The following is a 13848-nucleotide window of genomic DNA, read 5'->3' as shown; positions in this document are numbered from 1 at the left end:
TGAATAGAATTTTCCTCTTAAAATTAATGCTTCTGTAGTTTGTAAATTATGATGTATAAAGGTTTCTGAAATAAATTAGTTAAAACAAGTCTGCGTCAGCCCTCTGGAGGCAGAGCAGGACAGCCTGGTCCCCATGGTGAACTCCAAGTCAGACAGGACTATGAAGTAAGATTCCATCCCAAATAAATAAATAAATAAATCAACTCAATCAAATGTAACAAAATGCATTTAGTCAGATTCCCATGGGATGTTAAGATTTTCTTACCAGGCAGAGAAAGGACTCTAAGCAAGAAACCAGGTCATTCATACTAGCTGAAGCAGAAAAGTCTCCAGTTCAAGGTCAGACACACATACACACAGACACATATACAGAGAATGTATTTATATACATATGTATCTCTGTGTGTATATTTACAACATGGCTACCTAGTTTCTTTCTTCAGTTGGGAACAATGTAAACTCACACTGAAAAGTCTCTAGGCTGCTTTCTGCACCTAAGACAGATTGGAATCATACAGACCCACCCCTTCCACAAACATTTTTGAAATGCCTACACTGTCCCCTAGGGTAGGCAGAGAGAGATAAGGACCACACATAACAGAGTGCCTACAGTATGATGAAGGGAAAGATCAACACATAAAAGATGACAAATGACAGGCCAAAAGAATTGCCCAAGCAGCAGCTAAAGCCCCATGTGATCCCTGACACTTCTCAAAATGATGACATGCCTCCCTTACCTTCCTGCTGAACACATACCCTGGCTCCTGCACCTCCTCACTCCAAACATTAGCCTTTCAGGATGGCTTCTACAGCGCCACCTTACCACACCTGCTAAAGTTACTTGGGGGTGGGGTGGGGTGGGGCATCTCAACTTTACCATTCCTGGCTCGTTATCACACATTGGTTCTTTTACTCCCTAAAGTGGTTAAACTACTCATCTATGATTCATTTTGTTTTCTTTTGTGGAGACTAGAGGCTGGTGACTGGCTATCTAGCTTTCTAAATCCTACATTCCTAAAGAACTGTTTACTTGAACGTGGAACTTGTAGTTCTTGCCCAACCTGTTGATCCTGGCAGAATAATGATGTATTCCTCCCTTCCCATCTCCATGGTGCCAGAGACAGAACCTGGGGCCTCAGCACATCCATACCAGACATGCACCCGACCTGAGCTACATCCTCAGGCTTTAGAACTTTGTGGTCCTCATTCAAGTCAACGTCAGAGATGAACAGAGATGGGCACAACCCCAGGACAAAGAACCATGAAGTATTCCATATTTCTGCAAATATGAGCAAGATATAATGTGTGTGTGTGTGTGTGTGTGTGTGTGTGTGTGTGTGTGTGTGTCAGTGAAATTCAGTTTTTTGCACACTGGCTAAAAACTTAAAAATAGAGGTGGAGAATTAAGAAAGTAAATTCATGATAAATACCCAGAGAAAGCCAGAGGAAGGGAGATGATCTAATTCCCAAAGTAAAGCCATTATGTCATACATAATGGTCCACATTCAACAAAAAAGATTACAAGGTGCATGGCTGGAGAATACTTGTTGGCTATATTTTAATTGATGTAGTCTGTTGTGATTTCACACCTGCTAGAACTATGCTGGGTAGGATTTCAGGCTACATGATATCCTGGCTAGAATTTAAAAGACACTAAAAATGTTTAAGATTTTATAGATTTTATTTTTATTCTGTGTGTGTGAGAGAGAGAGACAGGAAGACAGGGAGAGGGACAGAGAGAGGGACAGAGAGAAAGAGAGAGACAGAGACAGACAAAGACATGAATACAGTGCCCTCAGAGGCCAGAAAAGGGCATTAGATCCCCTGGAGCTGAAGTTAAATGTGGTTGTGAGCCCTCTGACAGATCCTCTTTAAGAGTAATACATGCTTTCAACTGCTGTGTCCCAAACCTTGCAATTAAAAAAAAAAAAAAAATTCTCCTAGCGTCTAAAAATAAAGTATGTTATCTATTAAGTGATGAAAACTTCTGCCCATAGACTGAGAGATGGCTCAGTGGTTAAGAGCACTTGTTGCTGCTCTTGCAGAGGAGTTGTTGCCTAAGCTCAACTCCCAGCATCCACATCCATCTAGAACTCACAACCATCTAGAACTACAATAGACCTGATGCCCTCTTCTGACCTCCAAAGACAGGCACACAGTACATATACATATACATATACATATACATATACATATACATATACATATACACATACACAAACATATACAAACATACTCATATACATAAAATAAGATAAATAAATCTTTTTTTTAAACATTAAGAAAAGAGGGAGCTGGAGAGATAGCTCAGTAGTTATGAGCACTGGGTGCTCTTCTAAGGCTCCTGAATTCAGTTCCCAGCAACCACACGGTGGCTCACAGCCATCTGTAATGGGATCCAATGCCCTCTGCTAACATTCAGGTGTTCGTGAAGACACAGCATTCAAATAGATAAGAAAAGTTCTGCCCAGGTGTCTGTACACAACACACTGGAGATTCCAAAGTAAGTTAGAACTACCCTTTCATTATACAAATACCCTTTCATTATACAAAAATCAATATGTTTTATGGTCATTAAGTCATCTAACATGATTATAAATATGTCAAGTTAAAAAATGGCTCTGGAAATAAGACAGTGTGGCAGAGCTTACTTGAATTCTGAGTCATTGGGTTTTAAAGACAGCAGACAAAACTCATTTGCAGTCGTTAGAAGTAGGCAAACTAAGCATGAGCACATTATAAAGTACTAGAATGTTCTAAGCCTTCCTCCCCCCCTCCCTGCTGTTTTGACTGACTGAAAATGGTTGATTCACCTTTGCAGTGTTTCTAGTTGGCTGGGGAGTAATTTGCAGCTGCCTACCTTCCTGATCGCTCTCCTGTCATTATACAGGGAAAGAACAGAAAGCCGTCCAGATATTTCAAAGCACAGTGCAGCTCCCCCTCCCCCAACAAGAACATTCTTCTGGCCGATAAGTCAGAATGCTCACACTGTGTAATAGTTGCTATGGACGATTTACATTTTTTGTTAAACTTTTATACCAGTGAGTTCTGTGAAAAATGGTTAATCCTCACTAAAAAAACACAGGCAAGTTTTCCTCTTTTTATACATTTATCGATCTGCATGTGATTTGTGCGTTTGTGATCTGTATGTGATTTGACACACATTTGCGCAGGCCGTGGCACAGGTACGGAGGTCAGAGGTCAACCTGTAGGAGTCAATGTTCTCTTTCTGCCCTGTGGGTCCTGGGTTCCAGCCCAGACGGTCAGGCTTACTGGCCAGCTTCTTTACAAGAGGAACCATTACTTGCCCAAGAACCTTTTACAACTCATCTAAGACCTAATAATTTATCTGAAATTAGAAATATTCTAGACATAAACACAAACAGAAAGGTCACAGGATGACTACCCAGAAAAGCTGAATAACTAGCAAAAATAAGATTATACTATTTTACTTAAAAATAGTAAATAGAACTTTATTTGATGTGATGGAAAAAGGAAACCTGGGTGTGGGCTGAGGTTATAGCTCACTAGAAAAGTCTTCTGTGAGGCTTGAGGCTCAATCTGTACCAACAGAGGCTGCGAGAAACACACACAAACACACACGCACGCGCGCGTGCGCGCGCACACACACACACACATGACCCACCACTACAATGAAATTTGATCAAAACATGATGAATGTCCAAAAAATATAAGAATAAAGAAAGGGATCCCCTAGACAGTTTTGCAGTACTTTGGAAATTAATAACAAGCTGGATAACTCAGCTAAATCAGCAAGCTGTGAGCCCAGTAAGAAGCATCTCAGTAAATAAGGTAGAAAACAATCAAGAATGAAACCGAACATCAACCTCTGTACACATGCACCATGAATTCACACACACATACACACACACACACACACACACACACACACACACGCGCGCGCGCGCGCGCGCGCATGCACATGTGCGCATACACAGGCATGCAAAATACGACGGTCTTCATCAAGAATTGAATCTGAGGTACTGGAAGGATGGCTCAGCAATTAAGAACACAACACTGCTCTTCCAGGGACCTGGGTTCAGTCCCCAGTACCCACAGGACAGCTCACGACTACCTACAACTCCTGGTGCAGGGGATCGACGGCCCTTCTCTAGCCTCCAAGGGTATCCACTGCACACTAGTGGTGTGCAGACATACATGCAGGTTAAAAATTCACAAACTAATAAAATTACACTTAAAATTTTTAATTTAAAAATCCAGCATGTTGATCTTGGACTGCCTCATCTCCAGGACTGTGAGAAACATCTGAGCCTTGAGTCCCCCACCTCCCCATTGCTACAGCAGCCAGATCTAAAACAACCTGCATGAGGTGACCCCACCTTATCCATTTTCATGGGCAAGCTATAGTTACAGTTGGCTTTCTTTGTGGCTGTGGTTTCTGATTCTCTGCCCTACTTGTTCCTGCTCCAGAATCTTTTCACTAGGCCTTTCTTTCCTTCCTTCCTTCCTTCCTTCTTTTCTTCCTTCCCTTCTTCCTTCTTTCCTTCCTTCTTTCCTTCCTTCCTTCCTTCTTTCCTTCCTTTCTCCCTCCCTCCCTCCCTTCCTTCCTTTTTTTCCTTTCCTCCTTCTTGGTTTGTGTTTGGGGCACAAGGTCTTCGTAACCCAGGCTGGCTTACAACTTGTGATCTTCCCGCCTGAGTCTTCCACATTTACAAGTGGGCATGAATCCTGCTCTGATTCCTTTCTCTGCATGAAGTCAGAAGCACCCACTTGAGTGGATACCAGCAAGCCATGCCCAGAATAAAGATCTAAGTTATAGATACAGTTAATAGAGTCTAATAAACAAGCCTTTCTGGAACACAGGACCGGTATGAAATGGCCAGAAGCCCTGGGTGGTCTGGCTAGGGAAAGTTCAGTCTAAGGAGCACAATATAAAGGCTGTGGCCAAAGAAAGCAAAGGAGCTGGTTATCCATGTCTCCCTCTTTTGAACCTCATTGTTATCACTGGCAGAATATCACCATGAATGATACTGCTGTGGTGAAGAAATGTTACTGTAAGTACGAAGTCAGACTCACAGGGATAACTTCTTAGCAGATGATACCTTTCCACCGCCTTCTCCTACACCTGCCCATAGGAAATATCTCCAACCCCAGCATCTACCGCTTGGTGTTAAGGATCAGTAATATTTCTGAGTATGGCGGGTTTAGTTAACTTCAAAAGTAACAAAAGAATTGGTCTAGCAGTTCAGATTCCGCTTTGGCCTGGGTCCTTTAAGAATCTGGGAAAGAGGCCTGCCAAGATGGCTCAGTGGGCAAGGCTTGTCCTGTAGCTAAGCCTGACAACCTGAGTTCTATCCCCAGGACCCACATGGTAGAACGAGAGACTGGGCTTTAGAGAGAATCTCTTGTGCAATATATGGAAGCTTCATCTGTCAATAAAAAAAGCCCATGGCCAATAAGCTGAGGCAGAGAGAAAGAGCATTTTAAGATAGAGAAAGGCAGGGAAAGGAGATGGTCATTTGAAATTGAAGAGAGGTAACCAACCATATGACAGTCATAAAATAGAATAAATGGGTAATTAACTTATGAGCTAATCAGGGAACAAACCAAATCTATTGACTTAGACATTTATTCATAAAATATTAAGTCTCAGAGTCATTATTTTGAGGAATTTGAATATAGGTGGCAAAATCCATAGCTACAACAGACCCCTGAAAGTTGTCCTCTGACCATATATGAACCATGACACATGTGTGCTCTTTCATACATACATACATATATACATACATACATATTTTTAAACCCTCTGAGGAGGTCTATACTGCTATTTGGAGGACATTTTAAGTTGGAAAGAGGCAGCTATAGTCTTTATAGGCCCTTGCTTTGGGGAGACTTCCAAGGCAAAGTATCAGATTTGTTCAGGCTGTAGACAGAGGCCAAAGTACTACTCAGTCTTGTCTGTAAGGCTCTGGGGCTATGGCTTGAGTCAACTCCAGTGATGGGGAGCTGTGGTGGTTTGAATGAGAATGGCCCCCATAGGCTTATGTGTTTAAATGCTTGGTCTCCAGTTGGTGGAACTGTTATGGAAGGATTAGGAGGTGAGGCCTTGATTAGGAAGTATGTCACTGGGGAGGGCCATGAGGTTTCAAAGGGCTAGCACCATTCCTAGTTAGCCTTCTCCTTGCGGATAAGGATATAAATTCTCAGCTATGGCTCCAGCACCATGCCTGCTGCCTGCTACCTGTTCCCTACCATGATGGTCATAGACTAGCACATGGAATATGAAACAATTGCTACATAAGCCTGATGGCCTGAGTTTGATCCCCTCTTAAAGGTAAAAGGAAAAAACAACTCTACCTAGTTGTTGAGAGCCACACACAATAATAATAAATAAAAAATTTAAACATAGAGAAATAAGCTAGCATGAAAACCTAGAAGAAAAGATGTAAGACACTCTTCAGATTTATTTTAATACAGATAGTGTAGAAGCAGTTTTAAGAATCAGGCATAAGCAATATGGTTAGATAAGTGTGTACAATAACCTAATTAAATAAGTTAATAACCTATGGGATATATATTTAAAGACTGTACCAGATGTTATAACAGAAGGGATATAACAAGAAAATAAACCTCAAATCTTATAATATTTATTCAGTAAGTTTAAATAATTTACTAGACACTTTACTTATAATTATGTTTTAAAACTGTTCTGTGTCTGGGTGCTTTGCCAGTATGTATGTCTGTGTGTTATGTGTGGCCTGCTGCTAATGGAGGACTGAAGAGGTTAGGAATAAAACCTGGGACCTCTGTCAAAGCAGCCAGTGCTCTTTGCTACTGAGCCATCTCTCCAGCTGATAACTGTATTTGTATTTAAGTGTAATATCTCATGATAACAGAATAGCCAGATGTGGTAGCAAATGCTTTTTTTAAAAAAAAAATTATTCATTTAATTTATATGATTACAGTGTAGCTGTCTTCAAACACACCAGAAGAGGGCATCAGATCCTATTACAGATGGTTATGAGCCACCATGTGGTTGCTGGGAATTGAACTCAGGCTCTCTGGAAGAGCAGTCAGTGCTCTTAACTACTGAGCCATTTCCGCAGCCCACTATTTAAAGTGTTAACATATTTCATAAGCATTAGTATTATAATAAAACCAAACTCATACTGTCTCCAGATTGACAGCTGATATCCCTACAATGGCTACCCACTGAGGGCCCACATCATATCCTGGCCCCAAATAGACTTCCCTCCCTAAACTGCAGACAAAACACTGATTCTTGTTGGGTCACAGCTGTTGACCAGGCAGGCTGTCCTGTGTCTTTACCACAAGGTAAGCAAAGTTGGCCTCAGACACCTGCCCTCTGCTAAAGCCTCTTGTCCAATAGCAATAATTACAATCAAACAGTCTTACATGTTTGGTCAAAATTCAAATAAATAATTGGGATAAGGTGTGAGAGAGCATCTGCCTGTGGTCATTTCTACCCTCACTGTAACACATGACCTCTGAATGAATCCAAACTGGGGCCAAACTGAAAACTGTTGTCACCAGCTGCATTATGGGCCATATCAAAACCAGGGGTCAGTGATGACATGCTAACAGCCAGAAGCTTTGGTGCCATTTATCCAGGTTAAGTGAAATCATAGAAGAAAATCTTCAAGGCTCCTACACAGAGCCACCATAAGAGGGACCCAAAGGACAGCTGCACACAGCAGCATGACTGTGTGCTGGAGTGCATGTTACCACAGCCTGTCCATCTGAAGTTCCTCAGACAGAACTGGGCGTGGCCTTCAGGGGATTTTAAACCAGTGGCAGGTACCCAATATGGCTGGCATTGTCGGAGGAAAAACCATTACAAAGAAGGGTGAGTGATGGATAAGGAAGAATAACAGAGCCAGGACTGGTGGCCCAGGCTAATCTAGTCTTTGTGGTCCATGCCAACTTGGAAAGGTGGGGTTTTATAAAATGACCGTCCCATTTGCATCCTAATTGTATCAAAAGGCCCATCTCTCTCCTTGCTTCTCCTCCAAGTGCATTTAAGTGGAATAAATGGGAATTGGGATGACTAGTTTGAGTGTCTTTGTCTCTGCCCCAGGGACTTCTGGGAGAGCTTGCTTGGCAGTATTCACATGTTCTCAGAGGCTGACTGTACCGAGCTACTCCCACGCTCCTGGAGTGGGTAGGGTAAGGGCCCTAAGAAAGGTGTGCAAGAGGTCAAATCCATTCTTTCCTAATCCAGGATGTGTAGGCTAGGTTAAAGATACAATAGAACATTTTTCCCTAGACAGGATGGCATTATGTACCCCAGATTGGCCTCAGACTCACAGCAATCTTCCTCCTGAGTGATGAGTTCGCAGGCATGTACTATCACATTTACTTCAGTAATAAAAAAGTTATTCAAGTTCCAAAATGCAGGGCCACCTTTCCCGCCTCCCAGCTTACGGTCTAGTGGTTTGTAAATGCAGCTGGGACTTAACAAAGATGTCTGACATAGGTTTCAGCACAAGGGTTAAGGAAGGTGCTCTGGAAGTCAGCTATGACACACCCAGGAGTACCTCTAAGAGACTTGAGAAAATAAGACAAACCCAAGGGCGGTCCCAGCCAATCAGAGGAGAATCTTCTTTGGTCTGTGATAATTAGTGTTGTTTTGTTTGTCCTGGGCACCCACTTTGCTTGCCTCTAGCACACCACTGCCAGCACTACTACTAGCTTTTGTTTGTTTGTTTGTTTCCTGAGACAGGGTTTCTCTGTAGAGTCCCAGCTGTCCTGGAACTCTTACACCAGGCTGGTCTTAAACTCAAGAGAGAACCATTTGCCTCCACCCCTGCCTCTGCATGCCAGGATCAAAGGGACGCTTCTCCACCACCTGGCTGTGTTTTAAAACAAACTAGCCAAGGGTGACTTCCAAGAGATCCCCAAACTCCTTGAGATTTACATTCTAAACACCAAACCAAAACCAGTATCTTGCTATTTTTGTCAGAATTAAGTCTAGCTACTATCCTAGTGGTCTTATTGTTTGTGTATCTTTTTTCTTCCATATCTAGTTTGGCATCTTCTGAAACCATAATCCAGTTAAAGGCTTCCTTTAGCATCTCTCATTCAGAAAAGGCTGAGAAAGCGTCTATCTCCTGTCACAAGCCACTATCAGAAAAGACCAGTTTTATACAAGAGGAAGCCTCTTTCTTTTTTTTGTTTGCTGTTGTTTGCTGGGAGCTGTGATTTTTGGAATGTGGGTGTCACTACATAGCTCTGGATGGCCTGCAATTCACTATGGGTTTTGAATTTGCAGTTGTTTTCCTGTTCTAACTCCTGGGTGCTGGGATTGTAGACATGAGCCTGTACAAGAAGCCTCTTGCAAAGTATATTAATGGAGTTAATTATTTTAGCAACAAAGCTTAAATTAAAAAAAAAAAAAAACAAAATTTAGTCATATGCTATTACTTTGACTTCTTAATATCAACTATTACAATCTTAACATCAATATCAAACAACAATAATTACAATCAAATTGTCTTACATGTTTGGTCAAAATTCAAATTAATAATTGGGATAAGGTGTGAGAGAGCATCTGCCTGTGGTCATTTCTACCCTCACTGTAACACATGACCTCTGATTAATCCAAACTGGGGTCAAACTGAAAACTGTTGTCACCAACTGCTTTATGGGCCATATCAAAACCAGGGGTCAGTGATGACCTGCTAACAGCCAGAAGCTTTGGTGCCATTTTCCCAGGTGAAATTATAGAACAGCCTCTTCTAGGCTCCTACACAGAGCCACCATAAGAGGGACCCAAAGGACAGCTGCACACAGCACGTTACCACAGCTCTAAGTGCGTGTCCTGTCCATCTGAAGTTCCTCAGACAGAACTGGGCGTGGCCTGTAGGTGATCCCAATCCAGTGGCAGGTACCCAACATAGCTGGCGTTGGTGGAGGAAAAAAACATTACAAGTGACCAGTGATGAAAAGGAAAAGGGATAGGACTGGTGCACACAGGCTTACCATCCCAACTACAGGGGAAACGGAGGCAGAAGAAGCTCAATGTCAGCCTGAGCAACTCAACAAGACACTATCTCTATGCAAGTGTAGGGCTGGGGAGATGGCTCGGCAGTCAAGATGACCCCAGTTGGACAATTCACTTCTGCCTGTGATTTCAGCTCTAGGAGGATTCAGCGTTCTGGCCTCTGTGAGCATACACAGATAGAAACACACAGACACCAAAACAAAAACCAAAATCACCTAAAACTCAGCAAGAGGATCTTCTGGAAGAACATAGCCACCATCATCAACCCAAACCAGGGCCTCAAACATGCAGGCCATAAAACTATACCAACCTTTAACAACGCTGCCCCTTTCTTTCTTATAGACAGAAATTCACTAGGTAGACAGGCTGGTGGAAGTCAGAAATCCACCTTCAAACCGTGCTGATTAGAGGAAAGCCCAAGAACAAGATAGATGGTTATCCAGAGCAGGCTCTACATACACCCTCCTCCCCTCGGGCCAGACAATGGTAGCTAATCATAGTGTCCTTGCTCAGAGAACTTGGGAGCATCTAGGAATCCTTACCTCCTGGCAGCTTCCATTCTGGGAAGTCCTTCCTTGTTCTGTTTTTTTTTTTTTTTTTTTTTTTGCATCTGTGACTTACAAGTCTTCCCCATAGCAGCCAGGCTTTCCTAAAACTCAGTTCTCCTGATCAACTTTTAAGAAAGCCTGCCTTCTGAGATGCTCCCATAGCCAGCTTGGAGCCCCCTTTATAAGAGCATTAGTTTTGAGGGCAGAGTCCCTATAAACTAACCACCTCTTAAGCCACCTCCTAGTGCCATCACGCCCAGGTGGCTAAAATGTGTGTGTTTGGACAAGCACACTGTGGTTGAGGTGAGTTACCATTGTGTGCTGTAGAGATGCTATTTCAGAGTCAAGCAGGAAGGCTAGCCTGATCTACAACAGAGTTCCAGGTCAGCCAAGAGTACACAGTGAGGACCTATCTCAAAAGTCATAAAGGGGATGGTGGCATAAACCTTTATCCTAGTACTCGGGAGGCAGAAACAGGCAGATCTTGATAATTCGAGGCCACTCAGCCTACTTGAGTTCTAGGTCAACCAGAGTGAGTCAGGTGGGGAGGGGAGAGGAGGAGATTCCAGGCAGTGGTGATGTATACCTTTAAACCCAACACTCAGGAGGCAGAGGCTAGCTGATCTCTGTGAGTTCAAAGACAGCCTGGTCTTCAGAGTGCATGTCAGGACAGTTAGGGCTACACAGTGAAACCCTGTCTCAGAAAACTACATACAACACACACAAAAAAAAAAAAAGGTTCTCAAAAAGTGGTCCTTCACCAGATTTAAGAATACAATTGACTTGATATTGGTTCTGTGGGCTGGAGAGTTTGCCTAGCAGGCACAAGGCCCTGGAATCAATCTTCAACACACACACACACAAACACACACACACACACACACACAGAGAGAGAGAGAGAGAGAGAGAGAGGTGGGGGGACGGAGAGGGAAGGACAAAGAGGAAGGGGGAGGGAGGACAACGAGGGGAGGGGAAAAAGGGAAAGATGTATTGTTTTTAAAGTTACTCAGCTTAAGTTTTGTTACAGCATCTCGGAATGACCAAGACACACTCTACCATAGTCTATATCATCCTTCCAACCGATTTGACTAAATTAGCAGATTCCATATAGAACTCTCAATTCTCACTTCAGAAAAAGTACTTCTGCAGTCTGGATAAGCAGATTTGAGACGTTTCAGAACCCTATACAGGACACCCCAACAAGCAAACCTCACTCATACCCCTGGTGACTCAGTGGAGACCTACTTCCATCCAAGTGTGCTCACTGGATCTAAATATGAAATGTCCACCACATTTCCATGTATTAAAGAAACTATCTCTAGATTTGAGAGGTGCTAGAAGCTTTAGCACAGTGCTCCCCAACCTTCCTAATGCTGCGGCCCTTTAATAACAATTCTCCATGCTGTGCTGACTCCCCAACCATAACATTATTTCGTTGCTACTTCCCAACTGTAATCTTGTTACTGTTTTGAACTGTAATGTTAATATCCGATGTGCAGGAGATCTGCTGTGTGGCCCCTGAAAAAGGAGTGATGACCCAGAGGTTGGAAACCAGCGCTTTAGGAGGTAGGACCTGCCTGTGGGAACTCGATGATGGGGACAAGTCCTTGTGACTGTATCTTGTCCTGTGTCCATCCCATCTCTCTGTTTCCTGGCTGCTGTGACATGAACAGCCTTTACTACGATGTTCTATTTCACCACAGACAGACCCAGAACCATGGAGCAGGATGAATATGAACTAAAATCTTTAAAAATGTAAGGCAAAATCAATGTATTTCTCCTCTTTAATTGTTTGTGTCAGACTCCTCATCACATAATCGAACAACCTCTGGGTCATCATTTCTTTTACAGGTAGCCAGACTCCAAGAAAGACCTTGGTATGTGCCTGGTCCTTGCTGATGGGTAAGTCATTAGCTCCATGCTGACTTTGCTGTGGTTCTGAGGCTCATAGGCATGAGGTTTAAGGCCTGTATCTAAGACCACACAATACAGCCTGGACCCCGAATAGTGACTTGTCATTCAAGAGTGTGCAGTGCACACACTACTAGACCCCAGTTCTCCACCCAGGCAGGAGATACCCGCTAGAGCAGATGGAATTATGAACCAAGTACATGAAGGAAAATCCAACCCCATTTGGGCCACAGATAGGCTACCTCAGGGCTAAACCCCAACTAAGAGTAAATATACCCAAACATCTGTCGAAATAATACCTTGTAAATTGTATAAATCATCCTTAAAAGTGAGTCAGTAAATAGGTAATACCCACACTTAGTACTCGCTAAAACTGAGTACAAATGCTATCTTTAGAAGCCAATGTGTTCTTTTTTAAAATCTACTCCCAAGTAGCTCTCAGTATCAAAATAATTTTCCATCTCAATGAGGATGAACTAAATGTGACCGACCAAAATGATCTCCAACTCCAGACCCCAGGTATACCAAAAGCTACTCCCAGCAGTCGTAGCTGGTTTATCATGAACCATAAGAGATCTACCTGCATACATGCCTCAGCCAAGACAATGCATCATCACCCAACCTTGGCAGGATACAGCACTTTTCAAGGCTAAGCCATCCTTCCTCCTCCTTCACTGAGGAGACTGAGCCTAGGGCCAGAACAGCCCAGATAGGACTTCAGCTCTCCACCCAGTAAAGAAGCTACTGCCAGTGGGCAGAGAGTGGTGGCACACCTTTGATCCTGGCACTAGGGAGGCAGAAGCAGGTAGATCTCTGATTTCAACACCAGCTTCATTACAGAGTAAGTGCCAGGGTGACCAGAACCAAACAGGGAAATCTAATTCAAAAAGAGAAAAACAAACAAACAAACAAAAAAGCTATTGCAATCAGATTTTTTTCAGAAAACATGCATAAACATCTGGCAACCTGGAAAATAGTGGCCTTCTCTTTATCTATGTTGTGAAATAATATATCGAATTTGGTGTGACGCAGTGACTGGGTTACTAAGACACAAGTCATCAAGTACCTGGGAGAGCAGGCTGTAGGTGGATACCGGTCTGTGACCCGCTGAGTGCTTGGGCCTGGAACTGCAGCCTGGGTACCAGTCCCACTCACAGGGAGAAGAGAGTAAGGCAGTACTCCGCGCCCTGGAGAAGATAGATGGGTTAGATGTAAGCGTTCACCCTTAGCTTGATGAGCTCCTGGAGAATACACTGAAGTCTGAATATCATAGTTCATCCCATAGGATGGCTTGTAACTAGACACAGACTTATACAGCAGGCACTGTAATATCACCCAACACCTATTATCCCAAAAAGAAACTCAGCATCCGTGAATAGTCAT

At 43.0% G+C, this 13848-nt stretch overlaps 1 protein-coding gene across 1 annotated transcript in view; it reads right to left on the bottom strand.

The window, feature by feature from the left end:
- Window positions 1-13653, bottom strand: part of TJP2 (tight junction protein 2) — a 94298-nt gene extending 80645 nt beyond the window's left edge. The window contains exon 1 of the mRNA XM_080911479.1: window positions 13532-13653. The gene's annotated coding sequence lies outside the window, so the exon portion shown is untranslated. The remainder of the gene's footprint in view (window positions 1-13531) is intronic.
- Between the last annotated feature and the right edge of the window lie 195 nt (window positions 13654-13848).

Source organism: Micromys minutus, assembly GCF_963924665.1.
Source record: "Micromys minutus genome assembly, chromosome: 2".
Lineage (NCBI taxonomy): Eukaryota > Metazoa > Chordata > Mammalia > Rodentia > Muridae > Micromys > Micromys minutus.
This window is presented reverse-complemented; position numbering and strand designations above follow the sequence as displayed.